This window comes from Chrysemys picta, chromosome 2, assembly GCF_011386835.1.
Source record: "Chrysemys picta bellii isolate R12L10 chromosome 2, ASM1138683v2, whole genome shotgun sequence".
NCBI classification, from domain to species: domain Eukaryota; kingdom Metazoa; phylum Chordata; order Testudines; family Emydidae; genus Chrysemys; species Chrysemys picta.
Window position 1 is genome coordinate 79,860,562 of NC_088792.1, and position 25,581 is coordinate 79,886,142.

At 45.6% G+C, this 25,581-nt stretch overlaps 1 long non-coding RNA gene across 1 annotated transcript in view; it reads right to left on the reverse strand.

The window, feature by feature from the left end:
• Positions 1 to 25,581, reverse strand: part of LOC135981368 (uncharacterized) — a 49,947-nt gene that overhangs the window by 9,108 nt on the left and 15,258 nt on the right. The gene's annotated exons all lie outside the window — the stretch shown is intronic.

Genomic DNA, 25,581 nt, shown 5'->3' on the forward strand with positions numbered 1-25,581 from the left:
GACTGTATAAAATCAATTTCTAAAAAATCGACTTCTATAAATTTGACCTAATTTCGTAGTGTAGACATATCAATCTAATTACATCAACTGTGTCTCTACGCCAGTTGGGGAGGTGGTGTTACTAAATAGGTGTAGTGAGGCACTTACATTGGCAGAAGCCAAATTTAAGTGAAGACACTTCCACAGCTAGGTCAACGCAAGGCAGCTTAAATTGACCTAACCCTCTAGTATAGACCAGGCCTGGAAATGGACAGGATCTGAAGTGAAGATCATCGAGAACTTGGGGGACAGCCTTGAGGCAGGAGGCTGTCTGTGAATGCTGGATCTCTTCTATAGCTGGTGGTACACTGGGAAACTGTTTTAAGGCAATAGGGATCCCTTATTAGAAAAGGGATTTTAATCTAACATGAGAGTGTAAAGCCCAAGGTTGTGTTTTTATGTTTATTTTCTGTGTAACTTTTATAGGTTTGCTTCCCTTGCTTTATCTTTGAACCTATGGCTTTTCTATTAAATAAACCTTTTGTTTATTTTTCCCAAGCAGGTCTCTGGTGTGCAAACTTTGTGGAGTATGTGTGTGCCAAAGTAAGCTGGTGTCTGGGGGGCTGGTTTCACACCTTTGGAGGTGACAAACCAGGGGGAACGGTCCAAGTGTCTGGGGTTAAGAACTTGGGGGGGACGTATTTGGGGAGATCCAGGACTGGAAGGGTTGTTGATGTTACCCTGCAAAGAGTAACTAGGCTGGTGAGAGCCAGGGTGAGACTTTATGATTGTGGACAGGCTACTGGTGTCAGGGAACAGAACCATAGCTACACAGCACAAAGACTCCTAAAGTTACAGGGCAGGCAGTGACAGAACCTCTTACTGGCCCCCCATAACATCACAGTATGCTATTGTCGTATTAGAGATTCCATATGTGATCAGGTGGTTAAAAACTCTATTGTAATGTCTGCACCTGGGGGTGGCAAAGTGAAAGTTTGCCCACAGCTTTAAATTTGGCATTTCCAGATTTGTGAATGGTTAGCTGTGCAACCTCAACATTCTCTCGGGGTAGGTTTTTTATGGAGTTAGTTGGCGTTTTTTTCATCTGCTTATTTTTTCTAGTTACTGCCTTAATACCCTAGAGTAAATCCTTAGTTTGGGTATCTTTATTTCTGATCCTTCATCTTGGTTCCTCATGCTGAATTTTGGGAGAAATAGATCATGAATTGCATTTCCAGCTTGTAAAACTGAGAGGAAGCAATAGGCTTATATAGCTTGCAATTTGTATACCACACAGCATGCACAGTGAGGCGACTTGATTTATACTTATTACAACTATTCTCATCTACAGTTTTTCCTCCTCCTTTTTTTGGCTCATGAACCTACATATTAAAAGTTCTGAGCCTGGTGTTTTTAATTTATTAGTATCACATACAGTAGAGTGAATGTGTTAAGTGTACAGATTGTGTTCAAAGAGCTGCAAGTGTATTTCAATGTACATTTAAAATATAGGGTCTGATGCTCATCATGCTAAGGTCCTTTATGCTGCTATAGTAGTATAAAGGGGCCTTAAAGTAAACTATTCCCACTATAAGGCCCCTCTACATTTTTCCCTTTTAATATAAATAAGACTTGAGCCCCAGACATTTTACATTTGGAGAGCACCTCTCAGCCCAGATGGTTTTACATCATGGCAATGCAGCCATGCGGAGGACAGCCATGCACAGCACACTGCACTATAAAGCAGGCATGAAAAGTTCTGCCCAATGATACGTTTCCAGAGTGAGAAGCTGATTTGGCCATCCAAGAATTGAACCTGTAGTTCCACAGAATCTAGGTAGCTCAAATCTGTGGCTTCCTGCGCGGATTCCCCAAAGCACTTAAGCATGTGCTTAGCTTTCAGCACAAGTGCCATTAGGATTTATACTTAAGTACATACTCAAGTGCTTTGCTGAACTGTCCTCTCCAGATGGCAAGGGGGACGAAGATATGACAAAGGGGAAGCAAATCATCCCCCCCTTCGCTCTGCTATTTGTTTGCGTATGCCAGAGAACAGCACAAACTGTTCAGCAAGCTGTACAGCACGACACAGCCTGTCGCAAAAATGCAGCTTCCCTAGTGGATTCCGAAGAAAACTGATCATAAACAATCCACACAGTTCAGACATTCCTGCTAACAATGCCCTTGAAATCCCCTGGGCCTGCTGCCACAAACAGCAAACGTGTAGGGGCAAGAGACAGGGGTGAGTAGTGCATCTATAGCTAACAGAGGACAATCAACATCTGCACATTCAATGGGCAATTCTGTAGAAACAAAATGACTGCACTAAATCATAATGAACTAACATTATTTGCAGTGATAAAAAAGCATCATGCTCTGAGGCACCTGAGATTAGGGTGACCAGATGTCCCAATTTTATAGGGACAGTCCCGATTTTTTAGTCTTTTTCTTATATAGGCTCCTATTACCCACCCCCCCGTCCCAATTTTTCCACACTTGCTGTCTGGTCAACCCACTTGAGATTGTAAGAGAAGACTTACAAAATGAGAGGTGGAGGCAGTGAAAGATCCTGTACTGAATAATTAGCCTTCCCTGAAGAGACACTGGAGAGAGATAGAGGGGAACTTGAGAATTAAGGCCAATGGCTGTTCTTGGAAGCTGACACAATAAATATGCTGTTGATTAAACAAATTAAGTGGGAAGAGAAGAAATGCTGATGGAAAAGAAAAGCATGTTTGTGCCCAGCACACAGGATAAGTAGTTCCAAGAATAGCTCATCCGTGTGAGAATGCAATCCCTTACTGCAGCCAAGAGCAATGAAACGCGGTGATTTTGGGATCAGCTTTCGTTTAGGCCCCTAATATTTCCAAGATTAAAAAAGCCAGAGAGAATTTGGGTCAGTTACTTTGTTGCTTTCTTCTCCTCTTCTGAGAAATGCATGTCTCCATCCTTTGCTTTATACCTGGAAGCGATCCAATATGCTTACCACATGACTATGAGGAAGAATAGCAATTTTGCCTAATTAGAAGAAGGCAGCCACATACTGTCACTTCTTCCATTCAAACAGCATACAAAGTCAAAATCTGCAAGGCATAAAGAAGAAGAGAACCCTCAAAATTGCTTTACTAATATTTATTTACAATCATTTCTTGATTGTTTTCCGAAGCAAATTTACTTGACTTCCATCCATTCACAAATTATTCCATCAAAACACTGTATTAAAAAGATCCCTAGATATATTTGGGGAGGGGGGGGCGAATTCTCTACAGAAATAACTCCACTGATTTTAATGGAGTTATGCCAATGAAGGATTTATAAAATGAAATGTTGATACAACTCACAGCCATCTATTCTGTGTGAAGAGTCCTCAAAAATTAAAGTTAGCCATCTCAAGCAAACAGCTCATAAACCTCAAACAATTATTTTCATGTGGTGATAGTTAAGTTTGCATCAGGACAGGCCCCATCTACTCAACACCTTAAAAGCAATGGAATCGGAAGCTAACGGGAAAAGTATTTTGTATTTTTTGCCACCGGTACCTTGCCTGTAACACTTGATAACACACTCCTACAGCACTATTGATAATACACACGAATGATCCATGAGTAGGGGTGTTGAAAATTTCCTGTCTAAACTGTTTTTAAGGGGAGCTTGGGTTTTCAACTATGTGACACCGGCGGGCCAGATGCCAGCTTTTCCCTAGGCTGCAGGCATTAGCTAAAAACTGACAAACTTACAGCTGAAGACCAGACCAGTTCATCTGTATGCTAGTTTTGCTCAAAATAGGTATTAGTCTTATAAGAATGTATTTGGTGTTTAGGCTCTATGAGATGCTTGTAAAGTTGCTGAAAGAATTAACTTCACTTGCAATGTCTGTGTTCCATGCTATAAGAAAATAGGTAAGTTTTGCTTTATAACTTTGAAAATGTTTGCTCTGAACTTGTGCACAGGAATCGTCGTCGTCCCCCCCTCTCCCCCCGTCCAGAAGGGCTATCAAAAGCAGATGGATGGGTCATCAAGGAATATCACAATACAAAGGATTGGTTAATGGCTCTATCCCACCTGGGAAATGCTACATGCAAGGAAGCGCATCCTGTGGACTTAAACGCTGAATGAAATAAAACAAAGCCTCAGGAAAATTTTCCATCTCTTTGGCTTTTTGAACTCTGACAGGGCCAGAGACTCTGAACTGAAACCAAAGATCCTCAGGCACAGCCTCCTGGGAAGAGGTGACGCATGGGGGGGGGGGTGCGGGGGCAGGCAGGACCACATGCCCCCCGCAGATTGCTTGGTCACATGGTGCAGCCAGGCCCCCTCCCTGCAGAGCAGCTGAGCTGGAGAGCTGCACCTGGCAGGGAGAGGCAGAGGCAGAGGCAGGAGCAGAGGAACAGATGGAAGCTGCTCAGAGGTGCTGCTGCTTTCCGGAAGGGGGAAGGCTGCCGGGAGGAGGGGGGATGAGGATGAGAGGCTGTTATGGGGTTGTGCCCTCCCCCCCGCCCACTGTCAGCAGGCATGGGGCATCTATGCTCCTGGGTCTTTCCTGAAAGACACTTTGAATTGACAGATCACTTCAACTCAACTCTGTCACTCTTAGGATTTAGATGGTAACTCATTTGTATGTATATGTTCGCGTACTTTAACCTGTAAATAACTCATTTCTTTTTCCTACTTAATAAACCTTTAGATAGTTTATTACAGGATTGGCTTCAGGTGTTATCTTGGTGTAAGATCTAGGATACCCATTGATCTGGGGGTAAGTGACTGGTCTTTTGGGACTGGAAGCAGCCTGAATGTGGTGTGATCTTTGCTGTAAGTGACCATTAATCACTAAGTCCAGTTTGTCTGGGTGGCAAGATAGACTGGAGAGTCTAGGGGACTGTTTGTGACAGGCCCACCAACCAGGGGGAGAGGGGGGCAAAGGGGGCAATTGCCTTGGGGCCCGGGCGATTTAAAAGGGCCCAGGGGCCCCAGGCCCTTTTAGATCGCCCAGGCGGGCCTCAGGGCTCCTAGGCTTGCGCGACCGCTCTGGGGCTGGACCCCGTGCTTTGGGGGGCCCCCCCGGGCTGGTGTGGGGTCAGTCCAAGAAGCGACTGGAGGTCCCGGAAGTGATGGATTTGTCACTTCTGCCCCAGGTGCCCCCCCCCCCCCCCCCCAAGAACGGCCCTGGTCCTGGGGCCTGGAATTCCTGCCGGCAGGCCCGGCCTGTGACTCCATGATAAGACTGTTATAGTGATTCAGGAGTTTACATTTGCTATTGGCTTGGTGAAATCTAACCAGTTTGGGGTGTCTGTCCTGTTTCTGACAGTCTGCACTCACAGTCATGAGCCACTCTAGACAGCATGACAGACTATATGAAATTTTCCACAAAAAGTGTCTTCTTAACTCCAACTTTTTGTTGAAAGACTGCACATCTGAAAACCAAAATGTTTTCAGTCTGGGGCCAAAACCTGAAAATTTCAATCTGGAAACTGTGAAACAACATTTTCAATCAAAACTAAACATTGACATCAAATTGAAAGATTTAATTTAAGCTCAATTCAACATTGAACCACATCCTCCTGAACCACTGCAGCACCTCATGGGAGTTGTAGTTTTGGTGCCTGATGGCCCCCTCCTCCTCTGTAGGCTGGGCTCCCCAGCCAGACTACACCCCCCATGCTACACTACAGCCATCTGATTCCCAGGATGCACTGCATGATGTCAGCAAGAGGGAAGACCATGCTGTATCATGGGAGATGCAGTCTGGCCAACCCATAGGGAAGAATGGGGGCATGGGGCATCTGAACTACAACTTCCATGAGGCACTATAGCAGTAAAGGTGGACATTGTTTAATGTCAAACTGACCCGTAATTAAACATTTCTATTCAGTTTGATAAACTGTAATATTTTAATTTGGGTTGAACCCATCCAAAATAAAATATTTTGTTTCAATTTTCCCAACAAAAGCTTCCAGTTTTTGACCAAAAGTTTTCAGTTTTCAAACAAAAGGCCAACATTTGCCTGCCCCACCCCCACTCCCTCAAAAATTCTGACCAGCTCTATCTATAAGGCTTTCATTTGCATTGCCAACAAAAAACGAAAAGTGGCACATACCCCAGTTTCGTCAAATTTGCACTTTGACACAGAACCTTAACAGCAACCTCAAATGGTCTTTCAACCGATCAGTACATCTGATTGTCCTGCATTCCAAGTATTTGGGAAGTTAATCTGATTTAACATTGCTGAGATTGCCGTTAACCCTTGATCCATCAAACCACCATGAAAAATTCAAACAACACTCAAAGTGTATGTCCCATGTTTCGGGTTTTGCCTTTTTTAATGAGATTTTTACAAAATAAAGGTTTCAAATGCCTGTTACACTGAAAGCTCTAACTCAGCCTAAACTATATGTCATGGCCAGCTGCAGTTTGATAATAAACTGTTTACTGGCATCAAAAGCAAATAAATAGTTCCTTCCCCCCCAACCCCTGATGTAAATTAAAATCTTCACCCTGCACAAAATGCTGGGGAAAGAGATGGCTCTTGCGGCACAAGTGGAATATTAACAAATATTGACTCTTGCAGACCCAGGGAGCTCTAGCTGTAAATCTCCTCTTCATTGCAAGGGAATTCCAGCTCAAAGACCTCTGGTGATCACCATGGTGGCAGTATGGCAGAGGCAGTCCCTCAAGTAATCAAATCCCCAAACATTTAAAGATTTAAAGGTTAAAAACAACACCTTGAATTGCACTTGGAAACGCCTGGGTACCCTGTACAGCCACCACAGCACTGGCGCAGTGTTCTGCCAGTGCAATACTCCACTGAAACAGGCCCTCCATGTTCTGCACCAGTTTCAATTTTCAAGATGTAGTTCCACGTAGAGTGAGTTCTCATAATTTAATCTCGAAGTGAGAAAGGTGCAGCTAAGCATAGCAAGGCTAGCATCTGGAAGAAATGGTGACACTGACAAGCACCAAAAGACAATGGGAAAAAATCCTTTTTGACTTCATCTGCTATTTACACATCCATTAGCAGCCTTCCACCTGCAGCCCTGCCCACCCTTTTCTGCCCCTTCTCTGGGCTGCCCCTGTTCCACCCGGGGTCCCCCCATTCCACCCCCTCACTGCAGCCACGCAACCTCTTTTGCTTCTTTCTTCCCCCTTCACCCCCCCCCCCCCGTGGCCCCAAAACCAGAGAATCTCTGTCCCTGAGCCATGGACCAGGGCCTCAGTGGGGAGTGAGAGCTCCTCCAGTCCCAGGTCTGCAGTGGGGGTCTGGGTACTGGGGCTTCCTCCCCTCCCCCAAGGTTCTGTGGGGGACCAGGGAGCCGATGAGGAGGGAGGGACTTCCCCTGTCCCGCGGCTTCTGATGGGGACAGGTCAGGGGCCACTGGGGGCCTTCCCCCCACCCAGCCTACTGCCGCAGAGCAGGGCCAGGGCATGGAGGCTTACCCCGCCCCACCCCCTTGGCAGCCTGGGCTTCGGGCTGGATTTTTCCAGGGGCCCCCCAGTTGGCCGGGGTCCCTCGGCATGGGCCCCGTCGACCCAGTGGCTAATCCACCACTGCCTGTAGGATAAGTATACAATTAAAGAATTAAAGTTAGCTTAAGTTTGGTTAAGGAAATATATGTGTGTTGTAAAGAAAGGCCCTGACTAACAAGCAGAAGGAAGGCCTTGGAAATAATGAGTGTTAAGGCCAGAAGGAATAGGGTAGGGACGAGATCTGGTTCAGAGAATAACTAATGAGATAAGGGGAAGTTTCTAACAAGAAGGCGTCTGACAAATAGGGATGACTGCGGATGCTTTTAAATCAAAGCTAATCTGTCTTAAAATGAGCTAACTCGGCCCTTCCCCAACCCACATACCAGTATTAAAGTCTGTGTGACCCCAGATGCAATGGGAAAACCATTGGGCAGCATGAAGGATGGAAGGAAAGGCCTTGGGAAGAAAGGAGGTTGGAAATCTTATCTGGATTAAGACTAGAAATAAGGGTGAACTCTTTCTAATTTTTTTTGCTGAAGTCAGTAATTACAGCAATTACATCACTTGTTTGTTAAAAGGTCTAAAAAGTAAACTCTTAAAGGATTCATTGCTAATACCTGCCTGACCGCGCTGGAGCTGACCAATATGGATCTAAGCACACCTGGGTTTAGCCCAGGGGTGGGAAAACTACGGCCCGTGGGCCGGATCTGGGCCCTCAGGGCTTTGGATCCGGCCCGCGGGATTGCCCCCTGTGGTGCCGCAGGCCCGGCGCCAATCTCAGAAGCGGCCCCCGGGAGGGGGGTGCAGAGGGCTCTGCGTGTGTTGCCTTTGCCTCCAGGCACTGCCCCCTCCCCCCCGCAGCTCCCATTGTCCGGGAATGGGGAACTGCGGCCAATGGGAGCTTCGGGGGAGGTACCTGGAGGCACGGCAAGGGCAGCACATGCAGAGCCCTCCGCCCCCTCCTCCCGCAGGGACCGCAGCGCTTCCTGGAGTGGCGCGGGGCCGGGGACAGGGTGGGCAGGCAGGCATGGAGCCTGCCCTGGCCCCGGTGCGCGCCGCTGCCACCCCGGAGCTGCTTTAGATAAGCGGTGCCGGGCCAGAGCTCGAACCCCTAGATCACCCTGCCCCCCAACTCCCTGCCCTGAGCCCCCTGCCTGCACCTTGCACCCTCCTGCACCCCAACCCCTGCCCTGAGTCCCCTCCCACAGTCCGCACCTCTGCCCTGAGCCACCTCCTGCACTCTTCACCCCTCCTGCACCCCAGCCCCCTTCCCTGAGCCCCCTCATACAGCCGCACCCCTCCTCTGCCCCAATCCCTTGCCCTGAGCCCCTTCCTGCACACCACACCACCTCCCGCACTCCCTCCCTCACCCCAACCCCAGCCCTGCATACAATTTCCCCACCCAGATGTGGCCCTCGGCCCAAAAAGTTTGCCCACCCCTCCTTTAGCCCCTTTGTAAGTATCTTGATCAAATACTTATACATGTTTTGCTGCTGTCTGGGTGTGGTAAATTGATTATTTAGGCTTTTGGGGCATGTTTAAAGCAACTGCATAAAGTACCATTTGGCCTTTGGATTTAATAAAGGCATTTATGGTTAAATTGGTGTTTGGTGATTTTCCATAGGAATATTAAAAATTTCAATTATTATTATAATTACAGCATCACCTCTTCTGCCTCCAACTTGGCATCATTATCTCCATCCTATCAGGAGGCCCTTACCCGTGCCCCTATTTCTAACAGACACTGGGTTACTCATTCCACTGCCTCCACAAGATTAGCTGAGTTTGAGACATTTAACTTAGAATCATCCACATATTGACAAGACCTCACTGCATGTCTCCTTACTAACCCTGCTAGTGGCCTTATTGAAAAAGAAAGAGTGCAGACTGGATCCCTGAGGTACCTTGCACAAGAGAGCCCTTGATTTTGATGGACAACCAGCCAACACCCGTATCTCCCTGCTGATTTCTCGCTGCTGAAATCAATTCACTCCAAGACAATTCCATCCACTCCCAGAAAGGATTGCAGATTTGCCAACAACACTTCACTGTCAGTGGTATCGAAGGCAGCATTAATAATTAAAAAAAAAAATCAGCATGGCCCTCCTACACCTGTCCATTGCAATGGACAGGTGTAAGAGGGCCATGCTGATTCTTTACCCCAGTGGTGACCCCAGGGGTTAGCCAGGCTGTCCCCACCTGCAGCTGCTCGTCTGCATTGGAGGCAAGAGAGGATTCTTTGGCTCTTACACAGCTGCAGTATAGGAGATTAAACATTCTTTATGTTGTCACCAGTCAGACTCGGCAAAAGACTTCCTCCACCAATGGTCTAGCCATCTCCTTTATCTCTTTGCCTTTCACTCATCTTCTGCAAACCAGAGTGATCTAAGAAAATGAAGCCAGAGGAAAGGATATTTAAGGGCCTCCATATCATTGAGGGTCAAGGACTTAAGATTATTATAAAGTCCCAAAAGAGCAGGTGTTCTTAAATTTTTCTATAATGTGGACCACATTTTAATATAGTAATTGTCTCATGGACACCTCCCTTCCTATTCACACTCACTATACACAACACTTCTGTGGCAACTACAGCAATCACTTACATGAACAAATAATATAAGGAAGTAGTGAAAATACTGACTGTATTAACTTTTTAAATGTGATTTAACAGTTGGAAACGAGGAGAGATCGCACCCAGTGACCAGCCAGCTCTCTGTGGACCACCAGCAAGTGCTCTGCAGAGCATCAGTGGTTCCTAGACCACAGTTTGGGAACTTCTGCACTACACTACCACCACCAGTTCCTTGGGGCAGGGACAGTCTTTTTGTTCTGTGTTTGTACAGAGCCTAGCACAACAGGATCCTGGTTCATGGCTGGTGCAATGCTATTAGTAATAATAAATAATAATCGAGTGGTGGCTCTGTTGACACCATAGTACATTTCTCAGCGTGCAGAAGGGGAGTATAAACTCAACAGTGAAAGCCTCACCTGCCTGGATGCCTGTGCTGTGGATATTGTCATGGACCCCATTTGTAGAGCCTGTGATAGCCCCATGGTGAAGGGTAAGCCACATGTGGTTGGAGTTGGACTCCGGAGGTGGCTTTATAGCAAATGAGGAAGAGACCTTCAAAATAAATTAAATGTATTTTTCCCCATAATGAATGACAGTGAATCTTACTAGTGATTCTTTCTAGAGACATCAGGTACATTTCACCCTTCCCTATCTGCACTTTTTCAAATCAACAAGCAGTCTGAATGTATTGAACACCGGGTCCCCCTAGTGGTGAGTGATTTGAAATCCTCTCCCACAGATGCAGTAAGAGTCGTGAGTCTGTAAAATTGATACATTGGCCCTGCCCAACCTGCTGCTGGAACCATACTGTGTCAACAACACTGCTTAGATGTCAATTTCACTGTCCTGGAGACAGCTGATGGAAGTGGACAAACAGTTGATGGATTTGGGAACAGGGGCTGGAAAGACAAGACAAAATATAGCCCCCCCCCCAAAAAAAAACACCCCCAGAAACCCATTTTTGTTGCTTTTTTGTTTAGCCATAGTTTAATTTTTATAGTGTAATTTAGCCTATTGCACCAGACTGACCAGTACCAGTTCATAAAAATATCCATCTGAAATTCTTCCAACATGAAACATTTGCCCTAGGGGTGAGCAAAAGGGTATTAAACACGTAGTTATTGAAGGATTGTTATTCCACAGGCAAAACATTTGCTTTTCAGAAGTATTATGAGCCACACAGAGAGATTGCTCCCATCTCAGTAAGGGAAATCATCCCAACCTACCTTTCAGTTCTGTGGTACAATTTTGGTAAGGGCTGCTACGAGTCCCATCTAGTACCTTACTGTACATTTCACATTTGCCTTCATAAAGATTGTGTAAACAAGCATGTGGCTTTTTTCACATTGGTACTACAATACAAGACCACAGTCACTGAGTCTGTCCATAAATATATGCTTTGCACTAGACTTGCCCAGAAAAATGGAACTCCCCTCCCGTGAAAATTTTGATTTCTTTGGGAAAATGTTCATGATGAAGAGACAAACAATTTTTTCACACGAGGAAACATTTGGAAAGATTCTGTTTTGGGGAAATGGACACAAAAGCCAGCTTTGCAACTATTTGGGCAGCTGCTTCCTGGGTCTGCCCAATTCCTCAGGGACCTGGAGGATTGGGGAGTCAGACAGTCACTGGAGACAACTCCCTGGGGAGTCAGGCAGCATGAAAATGCAGCTCCCGGGAGGCAACTGCCCTGGGAGCCTAGGCTGACAGGAAACCAGGTATGCAGGCACTCTGGCCAGGCTTCCAGGTTTCCATTTAAAGTTTCAGTGGAATGGAGACTGTGATGGGTTCGGTCACAGAGACCCCCTTGGGACTATCACCTGTCAGAATTTACCTCTGAGCCTGTTTTCTCTGCCAGCTTGGGAGTCCAGAACCCTGTCTTGTTGAGCCAGACATTCCAGCCTGCTGCAACACAGACCCAGGGTCTGAGCCACGCCCCGAAAGCTGCAGACTTAACTGAAAACATCTCAGCAAATACTCCTGTCTCCAGCACCCAGACCCCCAGCTCCCAATGGGATCCAAACCCCAAATAAATCTGTTTTACTCTGTATAAAGCTTATACAGGGTAAACTCATAAATTGTCCATCCTCTATAACACTGATAGAGAGAGATGCACAGCTGTTTGCTCCCTCAGGTATTAATCACTTACTCTGTGTTAATTAATAAACAAAATTGATTTTATTAAGTATAAAAAGTAGGATTTAAGTGGCTTCAAGTAATAACAGACAGAACAAAGTAAGTTACCAAGCAAAATAAAACAAAACATGCAAGTCTAAGCCTAATACATTAAGAAACTGAATACAGGTAAAAATCTCACCCTCAGAGATGTTCCAATAAGCTTCTTTCACAGACTAGACTCCTTCCGAGTCTGGGCCCAATCCTTTCCCCTGGTACAGCCCTTATTAGTTCCAGCTCATGTGGTAACTAGGGAATTTCTCATGACTGGCAGCCCCCTTTGTTCTGTTCCTCCCTCTTTTATAGCTTTGGCACAAGGCGGGAATCCTTTGTCTCTCTCTGGGTTGCCACTCCTCCCTCTAAACAGAAAAGCACCAGGTTAAAGATGGATTCCAGTATTATGTGACATGTTCACGTGTCCTGTGAGCCCCCCTCCATTCTTCCAGGACTGGCCCGCACGTATGCAGTGGAGGCTTGCAGGTAAACAGAGCCATCTACAGTCAATTGTCCTAGTCAATGAGAGCCATCAAGATTCCAAGCCACCATTAATGGCCCACACTTTGCATAATTACAATAGGACTTCAGAGTTATACTTCATATTTCTAGTTTTAGATACAAGAATGATACCTACATACAAATAGGATGAACACACTCAGTAGATTATAAGCTTTGTAATGATACCTTACAAGAGACCTTTTGCATAAAGCATATTCCAGTTACATTATATTCACGCTCATAAGCATATTTCCATAAAGATATGGAATGCAACGTCACAGAGACATTCCCGCAGGATGTGTCAGTTCTGTGGAATCACCATCTTCTAACGGAAAAGTGTTCTATCAGAAATTTTTGTGACCAGCTCTACTTGATACTGCTTTGGGTAGTTGCTTTTTCCAACATGCAAATGGATTCCTAGGAATTAAACTTGCACTCGCAAACAGGAAAAAAATTAATGCTCTGGACTCATGCCAGCAGGTACCAAGCACACTGGAAGTGATAGGCACAGTAGCTAGTGAAAGAAACAGTTCATACTTTGCAGCAACTAATTAGCTAAATGGATGAGGCACACTGATGCTATTGAAATCTAGAGTTCCTTTCTCCTACCCCCACAGAAAAAGCATTGGGGAGGATGCAGCAGAGGGAAAAGGGGGAACATTAGAAGACACAAATGGGAGAGGTCAAGAACAAATTGGGGTAAAAAAAAATCTGCTTGAAGGGTTTTGCAATGAAAAGACGAATCAAGAACTGCAGCCATTAACTAACAGAGCTCTTTAAATTTCCCCCTGGAAATAAATGTGGTTTATTATGCAATAGAATGATGAGCAAGTTTCCCAGCGGCTGTAAATCAATGTAGTGCCAAACCGATAAGATACGTTGATTTACATCAGCTGAGAATCTGGTCTGCTGTTTTAAGGGAATATTGTGCACATCCAGGAAAAGCAATGGTTTATTTTTTCTTGTGCTATTTATATATCTTCTAGATTTCATCTGGAGCTTAGTGCTCTCCATGTCCCCAGCAGGTTTACATATTATCCCTTAAATAATAATAAGAGTAACAATAATGCTTGATCCAGGTGGAAAATGGCAGTTCAGTGGATGAGAGGCAGGCTATAAATAAATTAAATTTACAAATAAAATTTTTTCCTATAAATTAATAGAGATATCCTATCTCATAGAACTGGAAGAGACCTTGAAAGGTCATTGAGTCCAGCCCCCTGCCTTCACTAACAGGACCAAGTACTGATTTTGCCCCAGATCCCCAAGTGGCCCACTCAAGGATTGAACTCACAACCCTAGGTTTAGCAGGCCAATGCTCAAACCATTGAGCTAGCCCTCCCCCCAATTTGCCTATTTTTATTTATTTCTTCATTTTGCTCATATCGATGCTGTGACTTCTTAACACAATACCATATTTAGATAGGAAAGCTCTCTCACAAATTCTTGTGAGCCTCTGCTAACCACATCAATTGCACTTTAAAGCAAGCCAGTCTATATACCATACACAAAAAAGGGGGTTGACATCGGATCTGGACCTGAGGATGGAGAAGGAATAATGAAGAGTTAGGATGCACGGAGATAAATCTTTAGGATTGGTCCAGTATGACTAATGGGGGGCCTGACCCATAGCTACTCTCCCATTAACTTCAATGGGCTTTGGATGAAGCCCATACTGTACTTGCTGTATATAGCTCCTTTCATTCTAGAATCTCAGAATGCTGAGCAAACATGAATTAATCCAATCTAAATGAAAAAAGAATTTGGGGCCCAAACCTGCATTCTTTGTTCCCAAAATCTGAACAGGAGTTTTAGGTGTATAAAAAAATGAAAGATCAGGACTTTAATGTGTTTTTTTGGAATTTGGGGAAACTTTAATATATTGTATTTACTCTATTGCACATAATTGTTTCAGTGCTCATTCATCCAAAGTTTAAACCAACAGCTAGAATTCCTTTGATCAAACTCTACAACCATTAAAGCAGTGAGTTGATCTATGGTATTCTTAGTAGAATAAATCTTATTTTTGTACATTGTTTTAAAAATACCCACTTCACTGTGAAATTTCCCTTTCCAGACACTGGTTCAATGATAACAGAATTGAGCTATATACACCACAGGAAAAGATAAAAAAAGAATCAATGTCTAAGCAATTTCAACATCATCTTTTGATTTTGATGTCTAGTTAATTAGTTTATATCATGATGGACCTGTGGTTCTATTTTAAAACATTCTCAGCAACGTACATCCTCTCCCCGATTGAAATGCTTCCTAATGGGAAAAACCAATACCAAGAAGAGCACAATTTGCCATTCCAAAATTTAGTTATGCTCATCACATGGATTCTTAAAATATCACCATTAGCCTGAGGAAACCTTCTACAAAATGGAATGTTTTAAAAAGTCCAGTTCAGCAAGTATAGCCTCTAACAATTCCTCTAGAAAGACAGACATTACCTATTCAAAGGATTGGGGGAGGGGAAGGGTAGCAAATCGAGCACTCACTACCACAGCACCTCCTGTGGGTCAGTCTGGGAATTAGCTCAATTCCAGCCTCAGAGTGCCCCCTTCTAGCCATGTCCCTCATGGACCCCGGTGCCCTTTACCTTGGGGTTCTGCCCCCAGCAGTACCCCCCCCACACACTCTGGGTTTCCCCTCCCAGGGGAACCCCCAACACTCTATTCCCACCTTGCCTCAGTGGCTACTGCCAGTCATCATCTAGCCCCCTTTCTCTGAGGCAGACTGCTGTCTGTAATGGCCACTCATCACTGGCAAGGGGGTAGGACCAGCTGCCTCTGTCTATCCCCAGGCTACACCTCTTCAGCCCCAGTACCTCTTTAAGCCTTTGACAAGGCCTCAGCCTGGGTAGTTGCCAGGCTGGAACTCCCCAGCTCCTCTTGCCCTTCCCCAGCACTATTCTACTTCTGGTACCCTGAACTCCCAGGCAGCCAGGCCCTTCTCCCTCCAAGGCTGGAGAGACACTCCTCCAGCTCCTGCCCCCCAGCCCTCTTATCAGGGCCAGCTGGGCCCTGATTGAGCTGGCCACACTTGTGGTCAGCTACTCCCTCAGCTGACCTCACTCCTTTTATCCCAGCCTCAGCCCTCTCCAGGGCTGCTTTTAACCCCTGTTCTGCTGGAGTGGGGTAGCTGCCCTACTACAGGGGGGTATAGGCCCCAAAATTTAATCCCATTTTAAATTACTACCATAATCTGACTGGGAAAGTGATCTTCTGCATCTTCACAGATTTTAGATATCACCTTATGATCAGCCAGCAAGAAGATTCTCTAGGACCCTTTCCCATGTGTCACAGAAAGAGATCAGCTGGCCAAAAGATAGTTTTCTAGCCCTAGCAGGGTGATGAAGAAAAATGCAGAGAAAAGGGAAGCAAAACAAGGGCAACCTAGAAGAAAGATCTGGTGTGAATCCAGGGAAGATCTAGGAAGAGCAACTTGGGGAAAGAGGAAAGTATGAGACAGAGGACTTGCTTTGTTGACTTGGGTACCAACAATTAATGCAGGTTTTTCAGCAACTAAGCTGCTAAAATAGAGCACGTTCTGTCCTTTAAATAATCCATTCATACAAATGTGGGATTCCCTGCTTTTGATCAATCAAGGATGTTTTTTTCATTGAGCTGAACCTGGGAAGCAGAAAAGAGGAGTACTGCAGAAACTACCACATGTGACAGGGCTTGGGAACTCGGGATCATTGGTGCTAATAAATATTTTCAAAATTATATGTAGGATTAGTAAGATTGATTGTGATTGTTTTATTTGTTTTTAAATCAGTTTCCTCTGAAATCCTACATAGGTTTTATGGTGACCTCTACTTGTTTTGGAGCCTCTGAACATCTGTTTGGGGCAAACATTTGGACAGAATGTTTGCTTCAAGACAAAGGAAAGTTTCTCATTTCCTTTTTTGCCATTGGTGGTCAGAGAAGGTTCATGAGGCCTCAAAGTTCAAAATGCCGATCAACTCCTTGAAATGCTATTCACTTGAGAGGTATATTTCAGTGCTGCATGAGACGTGATGAGTATGGAGCAGACTGTAAAAGGGAAAGGCAGTAAAACCCACTGATAAACTTAGAGAGAATGAAACTTCAAGTGTAAAATAAAAGTCTCACATTTTCTCAATGAATTTTAATGTGCAAACTGCCATTCAGTCCCATTGTATCCTCATCATACAGAGCCAAATATTGAGGTCCTTGTGTGACAGTCTGTACCCCTGTATTCACCCTTCACACTCCATTGTAATAATCTTTGTAAAAGGTATCACTTGTGAAGTATCACTTGAAAACTCATAATTTTCTGATCATTATTGTACTGGTAAAATATGTGTGGCAACATTGTATGTAAAGTTATAAGATTCCACTGTATGTTGTTACTAAAATATGTTCCAAATCTGGGGAGTGGCCAAACCAGCTCCTCAGAGACAAAGGACAAGCTGATGCCTTAGACAGGTGTAAACAAGGTCAAATGGGTCATCACCTGCTAAGTAGCTATTCATTGGCAGGAAAAAGGACACGGGTGAAAATCCTACATTTTAGGAAAGAAACAGCATGGAGTTCCTATCCATGCAGTTTGCCTGTCGCCATGTTCCCAGCTGGAGGTGCTTCTCAAAGGAGGGAGAGGACTATACAAAAGAGGGGCAGCCATCCCAAATGATTCTTCTCTTTCTCCTTGCCCATGGCATTCACGACAGCTGAAGAACAAAAGAAGCAGCATTGGGAGGGAGGAGGGATCCTGACTGAAAGAAGTTTAGCCAGTAGAACTGCTGAAATATGTGGTGAGAGAGAGACTTTGCTTTGAATTTACCTCAGCTTGTTAAGGGCAGATCTACACGTACAGAACTGCAGCTACACCAATGCAGCTGCGCCACTGCAGCGCACCTGGTGAAGGTGCTCTATGCTGACGGGAGAGAGCTCTCTCACTTGCATAATAAAACCACCTCCACAAGCGGCAGAAGCTATGTTGGCGGGAGAAGCTCTCCTGCCAACATAGTGTTGTCCACACTAGCTCAGTAATTTTTCATGCACGGCATTCTCCGTTGAATTGAGATGCCCTTATTTGGGACAGCTATTTTACTGGGATATTTCTCAGAGAAGCAATTCAGTCTCGTGGCAATGACTGCTGTTTAGTCAGAACAGTGTTAGGAAAAACTCCACTTCATGGGGACATATTCAGCTAGTTATACCAAGACATTAAGGGAGATTTAACTAGTCCTTAAATGGGGTGAAATTCAAAGCTTTGGTCTTTTTGTAGAAACAATCTGATATTACTGGCTACAGTTAAAAGTACAACTAACCATCTGGGAATGATTTTTTTTTTCTGTTTAATCTCTGGTTAAAGGTGATTTTTTTTTTAAAAAAGGTTGTAGCAAAATTATTTTAGTGGTTTATGAGTTCGGTGAACTAGGGGAAACAATGCACTTTTCCCAACTTAAAGAATCCTAAAACCACAGTCTCTGAGACAGGACTACAGCCAAGACATCTATGATTGAAACAAACATGGTTCTCAGTGAACACCAGGCCTTTCATTGGTTTTAATTAATCTGGTTTTGATTTACCAGATTTATGGCCATTTAAAATTACTATGCATGGCTCACGAGCAATAGACATTCCTATAAAGGCCACTTTTATATTGCCCTTGTGTGGACAATATAAAAGTGGACTTTGCGGACGTTGTCTTTTTTTGCATGCCCTACCTCTGAGTGTTTAGCTGTGGGATCTTAAGACTAGACTCTGATCCCCTTACTCGTGCTGAGTACAATATTATTCCATGAGCAGTGCCACTGACTTTGATGGGACTACTCATGGACTAACGTGATACTACGTGTGAGTATTATATCTGACTCCTATTGTTGCATTAATGTAATTTTTAAAATTTAATTTCCTACGTTAAAAAAAGGGGGGGTGGGGTCAGGGTAATATGTAGGAAAAAAGAAAAAAAACCTCCAGTTGTCTACCAAGCCAAGGCCCACTGATACCAAGTATTTTCATTAGACAACACCAGCTTCGAGTACCAGCTAGCCAAAGGTCAACTATAGGAAAATTACTTAGCAATAATTCTGTGCATCATAGTCTCCTTTTCTCTCTTCCTCATAATAAAGGACAGAGAGTGCCTGCCACTTGACAGTTCTTAGGGTGGGAGAGGAGAAAGAGATCTAAGTTAATCAATATCCTTAAAAAGATATTCTAAACTAAATTTCAGCCCAGTCCCTTATATTTAATTCATTAAACTAGGATGCAATTCATTTTATACTATGACCTTCTCCCAGTCAGAGTTTTGCCTGTGCAGTGGATGTAGGATTGAGCCCTATAAAATGCAGGAGCTGTAAGGAACATGCTGACTATGCATCTACAATTGTTGAATATTGCATTTTTTTTTTCTCAGCAAGGTTGAATGAATGACCCTTTCAGTCGCTCTATTGCCTGCCTTTCTTTGATCACATTGCAGGGGTTAAGTCAGATGACAGGTTCACACTAATAGCACATATTAAACTTGGCCCACTAAACCTTTAAGCATATGGAATGGGCTGCAGCAGTGGCCCTGAAGCTTTCCAGACTGCTGTACCCCTTTCAGGAGTCGGATTTGTCTTGCGTACCCCCAGGGCCGGTTCTGGCTTTTTTGCCACCCCAGGCAAAAAAGCCTCCCGCCGCCCCCACCCCCCCGAGCGTGGCAGGGGAGGGCGCCGAGCTCAGACGCGGGCCGCTCTCCCCGATCGGCCAGAGCGCTGGGGGGAGGGCGGCGAGCCTGCTGCGGCTCCGCTGGTGGCCGGAGCCCCGGGAGGAGGGCAGCGAACCCGGCTGGGGCTCCACTCTCCCCGGTGGCCAGAGTGCCGGGGGGGAGGGCGGCGAGCCCGCTGCGGCTCCGCTCTCCCCGGCGGCCGGAGCGCCGCGGGGAGGGTGGCAAGCCCAGTCACGGCTCCGCTCTCCCCGGCGGCTGGAGCCGGAGCACCGCGCCATCTCCCTCCAGGTGCCGCCCCAAGCACAAGCTTGGTGGGCTGGTGCCTGGAGCCGGCCCTGCGTACCCCCAAGTTTCAACTCACTTAAAAACTACTTGCTTACAAAAGTGTCACAGCACACTATTACTGAAATTTTAGTTTGTACTGACTTCACTAGTGCTTTTTATGTAGCCTGTTGTAAAACTAGGTAAATATCTAGATGAGTTGATGTACCCCCTGGAAGCCCTCTGCGTATCCCCAGGGGTACACATACCCCTGGTTGAGAACAGCTGGACTGGAGAATAGAAGATGATGTCAGGGAGTTACAGGAGACAGAGGAATCCATGGGGGACATGAAAGAATAAGAGTGTGATCTGTAGAGTTCTGAAGAGGGCAAGAAGCTAGTAAAGACTTCTGTGAATGAGGCTCATTTGTTCCGGTCTCTAGGTACAGAGACGGCATGGCTGTGATTCACCTCACTTACATTGGTCTAACTCCATTGACTTCATGGCTTACAGCTATGTAAGTGAGAGATTAATCACATCCCATGTCTTTGTGGCCCTCTTAAAGTGTTTTTTTAATCTAGTTGCTTCCTGATTTACTCTCTGTTAGTGAGTATCATCGCTGTGGAAAGGATTTACAGTCCAGAATGAGGAGGTCTGTTTGGGGTTGGAACTGTATTCTCGTGTACCAAGGCCCTTTACTTTACTTGTCTGCTTTTCTAGTGACCAGACAGGGTAGTAAATTTACAGGAACCCGGTATGCTCTTCAAAGAGCATAAAAATTTATTCAGGTCCCCTCAGAATCAAAAAGAACATTGGTTAGGACCAGGGCAGCCTTTAGGCCAATTCCCCCGATTCCCTGGAATCGGGCCCTGCACCCGCGCCTAAGAGGGCCCCGCGCCTTAGGCGCCTTTTAAATTGAAAAAAAATTTTTTTTTTTACTCACCCAGCAGCGGTCCGGGTCTTTGGCGGCACTTCAGTGGCGGGGGGTCCTTCACTCGCTCCAGGTCTTTGGTGGCATTTCAGCAGCGGGGGATCCTTCACTGCCATGGAAGACCCGGAGCAAGCGAAGGACCCCCCACCGAAGTGCCGCCAAAGATCCGGACCGCCACCGGGTATTCAAATCAGGCCCCGCAGTTCCTAAAGCCGGCCCTGGTTAGAATCCCAAGCCAGTACAGAGACATTGTCATGGATGTGCAAAAAACAGAGGCCTCTCATTCTAGACCCTGGGTGGCATTTTAGCACCGGTAGCCATTGTTTCACACTTCCTTTTCTCAGTAAAGATCCCTTTGAATCTGACATATACTTTGCCACATCCTAACAGGAGCATGAATTCAGGAGAACAGTGTGATTTAGCAGCACAGCCACAACAAGTGGGCAGTAGATGAAGTTTGGCTCTGCAAATTAGCAGCAGACTCAGCTTCTTCTATGGAACATATTTAGAACAAGGGAAATAAAAACATGATCACCAAAGTCTTAGCTGGGATAATTACTTTGCATCCTTGTTTCACTAAGTCACCTGATGATCCTAATATAATGCAGTTGCCTCCACTACACATCTAGTAGCATTAACCCCATCATCGTTGTTTAAAATGCCCCCTCACTACCTGAAGAATGGTGGTGAGCACACTCTGAAAGCAGCCATCCTACCACCCAGATGTTTAAATAGAAATTTGGTTTAATCTGTTTTCTGATCTAATTTACATCCTATGCTTTAAAACTGTCACTAGCTATGTCACTAGCTAAAAACAAAGTTGCCAATGAGTACATCTGGAAGGCCTATTCGAGCAAAGGATTACAGTGGATGATATTAAAACAGGGCTCTTTGGGTGTTAGGAGATTGATTTGAGAGGTTTACAGGAAGCTCAAGCCTTTAGATCTATTTTGAATGACTTCCCTGAGGCAATCCGGTAAGTGAAACATAATCACATAATGGAATTGTTCTTGGAAAAACTACTGGCTCAGGAGGCTTGGAACACAGTAGGTCCAGACTTATGACCTCATTTTTAACATCTTTATTAGTTATCTGGAAAAAACGTAAACAACACACTCATTACACTGGCTGATAAGGGTCTTATGTTTACGGGGACACTTGCATAGATGGCATTATTTAGTCTAGAGCAGCATTTCTCAACCCCTGGGTCGTGACCCAAAAGTGGGTCACAAGGATGTATGAAAGGATTGAGAACAAACTTTAAAAACAGATATTTTGCATACTATTTTTTAAAATAGATGCCGCTTAAGCTTCACCTTCTGTTAACACTGTGCATGCCAGTCAAGTTTTTAGTACATGCAGGTGCCACCATTTAGCCAATCGAATGCAAGGTGTGAAGAGTTATGGGAAAGACTGCACCAGGGAGCAGGGGTCTCATGTCCCAGCTCCCCCCAGCTGACTGCCTGGGGAGGGGACGCAGTAGAGATTATTGACCTACCTGCCTATTTCTGTCATGTGCATGGTGGCCTCTGCTGGCACCCACTTGCCTCACAAGCAGCCTGCTTTGTTGCTTGGAGGACATGTAGCAACTCTGGGGAGGCAGGTAAGAGAGCAGGAGATGGAGTAACTTTCGGCACCCCGCGTTCATCACCTGGGCTTGGGCTGCAGCAGTCCCAAGAGGGAGGACACCCCCAAGCAGCCCCTTTCCAACCAGGGTAGCTGGTAAGCACTGGGGGGATAAGACGGAGGATTATTCCTGCCTCGCAAAGCAGTGGCAGATACTAGAGTCCTAGTGGGCTGGAGTCCCAGAGAAACTGTAGGAAGGGGAGAGTCTCCACAGAGTGCCTTTGCAGCCAGTGCACCTCGCACTCTGCAAGTGGCTGAGCCCCGCGGTGTCCCACATGTGCCCATGCAAACTTCCCCTGGTGCGTTGGTTGCTTGTGGTGGAGCCGGGGTTGGCCGTGCACACTGCAGACACACAGGCCCTGCCAGTAGTGGCATGGGGCTCGCTTAGGGGCTGAGCACGCCACGTTCAGCCTTTCCTGAGAAGTTGGCAGAGTTGGGTAGCTCAGGGCAGCCAGGCGCAGCACCCTGCAGAGTGCCGGGGGCAGTAGAGGGCAGAGGTAGAGGATCCAGGGGAGCCTTCCACTGTGGGCTGGTACCCTGCTCCTGGGAAGGCTGCATGGAGCACCAAGCGGTGGCTGAGGAAATAAATTGGAGGGAGGCTACTGTGATTGCAGGGTCCAGGACAGGGCTAAGACTTCATGTGCAAGGCCGTGGGCGGGAGGAGATGGTGGTGCTGTGTAGTGGGTAATAAGTATTTTGGGGGCAAAATACTTGTGTGTTTTCTCCCTAAACTATTTACTGGGTCAGGACTGGTATCAATGTTTACACCCTGGTGCTCCTGGGGGAATTCTGCACCAAAAAATTAAAAATTCTGCGCACAATATTTAAAAAATATTCTGCAAAATTCTGCAAATTTTATTTGTCAAAATAACACTATATAATCATGCCAGTTTCAATTATTTTGGTAATTGATTTCAAAATACCTGTCAGCAAGTATGTCGGTACAATACAGATATACACAAAAATTCCCCCAGGAGCAAAGAGTTAAAGAAACCCCACGACAACCCAGTTCCTGTTTCTCTCCCCACCCCTGAGCCCAGCCAGGGAGCCAGACACTCACCCCCTCTCCTTTCTCCTACAGCTGAGCCTTGTCCCACCCACCTGCTAAGACACTCACAAACCCTACTTTCCTACAGCCCAGGGATCCAGAGGGAGAAACTGCCTGATGCTGGGTCCTGGGATTGCACAGAGTTTCCTGCGATCCGCCGCCTCCTTCCGTCAGGATGTGCTGTGAACCTTACAGTTCCCTCCCGCAACCCCCGGCCTTGTCTGCTATTTGCGAGCTGGGCTCTGCTGGGTCCAGCAGCCCCTGGTGACAGCCAACATTTCTGCAGCCTATGTCTGTGGGGTGGAGGGAAGGAAATTCTGTGGGCCCAACATTAATTTTTGTAAAATTCTACATTGTGCAGTGGTGGAGAATTCCCCCAGAAGTAAAATGGGTTCTGGTCCAAAAAAGGTTGAGAACCACTGGTCTAGAGAAAAGTCAGGTAAGTGACCTAATAGGAGAATTCAGACTATATGGGTTATTATAAAACTCAGCATGATACTCTATTTGAGGTAATTGAACAGATGAGGACTAGGGGCACAAGAACAAAGGGGCATAGGTTTAAGTTAAGGGAGAACAATGAATTTAAGGGGATAATGGAGTTTATTAGTATTATTAGGTGTGTGTGAAAAGTTCTCAAAACCCTAAACCCATCTGAAATCAGGAAGGTTGGATGTCCTTCATGACAAGCTCAAACATCAGCCTAGATCAACAAAGCCTGGAAAACCTGGGCACAGGCTTCCAAACCTCATTTCCCCACCCTATTTTCAGGAGTAAAGGATGATGCCATGCCCCTCCCTGTCCTTGATAGGGTCCAGTAGTAACATCAACCAGTCTTCATATGGCAACTCTCCCTGTAGCAGGACCTTTGGGTGGTGGATGGGTAAGTGCTATTCCCCCATCGCTAATCCCATGAAAACACTTTGGCTGTTAGAAATAGCCTGGCTCTGCAAAATGGCCACAGGATGAGGGAGACTGACTGCATCTCGGTCCTAATGTACCAAATAATTTGAAAGTTGTCTCACAGGACAGAACAAAGGCTAGGAGATCCGAGGGAACTGTGCCCCAACTGTCTTGCTTTCACAGTCTGGAACAGGCAGAGAAGTATGCCCATGTGGTTGGGAAACTCAGAGAAGCTGTGCCAAGAATGGGGGGAGGGATAGCTCAGTGGTCTGAGCATTGGCCTCCTAAACCCAGGGTTATGAGTTCAATCCTTGAGAGGGCCACTTAGGGATCTGGAGCAAAATCAGTACTTGGTCCTGCTAGTGAAGGCAGGGGGCTAGACTCAATGACCTTTCAGGGTCTCTTCCAGATCTATGCAGGGCCAGCTCCAGGCACCAGCCTGGCAAGCAGGTGCTTAGGGCAGCACATCCAGGTATTTGGCAGCAATTCAGCAGGTAGTCCCTCACTCCTGCTGGGAGCAAAGGACCTGCCATCACAATCACAGCTTTTTTTGGGGGGGGGGGGGGGGGGGGGGGGGGCTGCTTGGGGCAGCCAAAACCCTGGAGCCAGCCCTGGCTCTATGAGATAGATAGGAAAACTAAGGCTAGATCAGTGGCCAAGGTCTAAGAGGTATTCATTAACAGTAACTACAAAGATGATATTTAATAACAAACTATCATGTTCATCCTTCTGAACCAAGAAAGAACATGAGTTAGCATGTATGAACCTTGCCCCTAGGTGACAAGACCAGGGGGAAGGTTATGAAGGGGCCATAACCCTCCAAATCTAGCCATTTTCTATCTAGCTGCCTCCTAAGCTGATGGTAATTCTCCCACAGAATGGAAATTTAGTCAGCACTTAGCAGTAGCACACAATTTTATGGAGCTTGGGAGATGGATTACTGGAAGAAGGGGAACAATCAGCAGCCCCAGCTAAAGTGCTGCCCAGAAAAATAAATTCAGGACAAAAGAAACAGAAGACTGCTCAGAAGATGCTCACAGATCATGGTGATGAGTACAGTATAAAAACCATAGGTAGATGAGAGAGACAGAAACTCCTTTTTACTATAAACACATTCAGAATGTGCAGGCGTATTGGCTTTTCTTTAAAATTCAGCTTAGGAGCTGCAGATCAGCATCACATGTAATAATATATTCTTGGTGGAGTGAGAGTGGCACCCAGTGGTCACAGGGCTTCATCAGCAGTCATTGTCTTTGTGTTCCTTTTACATGTGCAATACAGTAGAAGTGACAATCTGAGTGGCACTTCTTACTGCAGTACTGATCAACAAATTATTAGTGTAACCTACACCTTCTTCTGACTCATCATGCTAATTATACCCAATTTAGACTTCCATTTAGTATCAACTTGGAATTTGGCCAAGAATGCCACTTAATCATAGGCCAT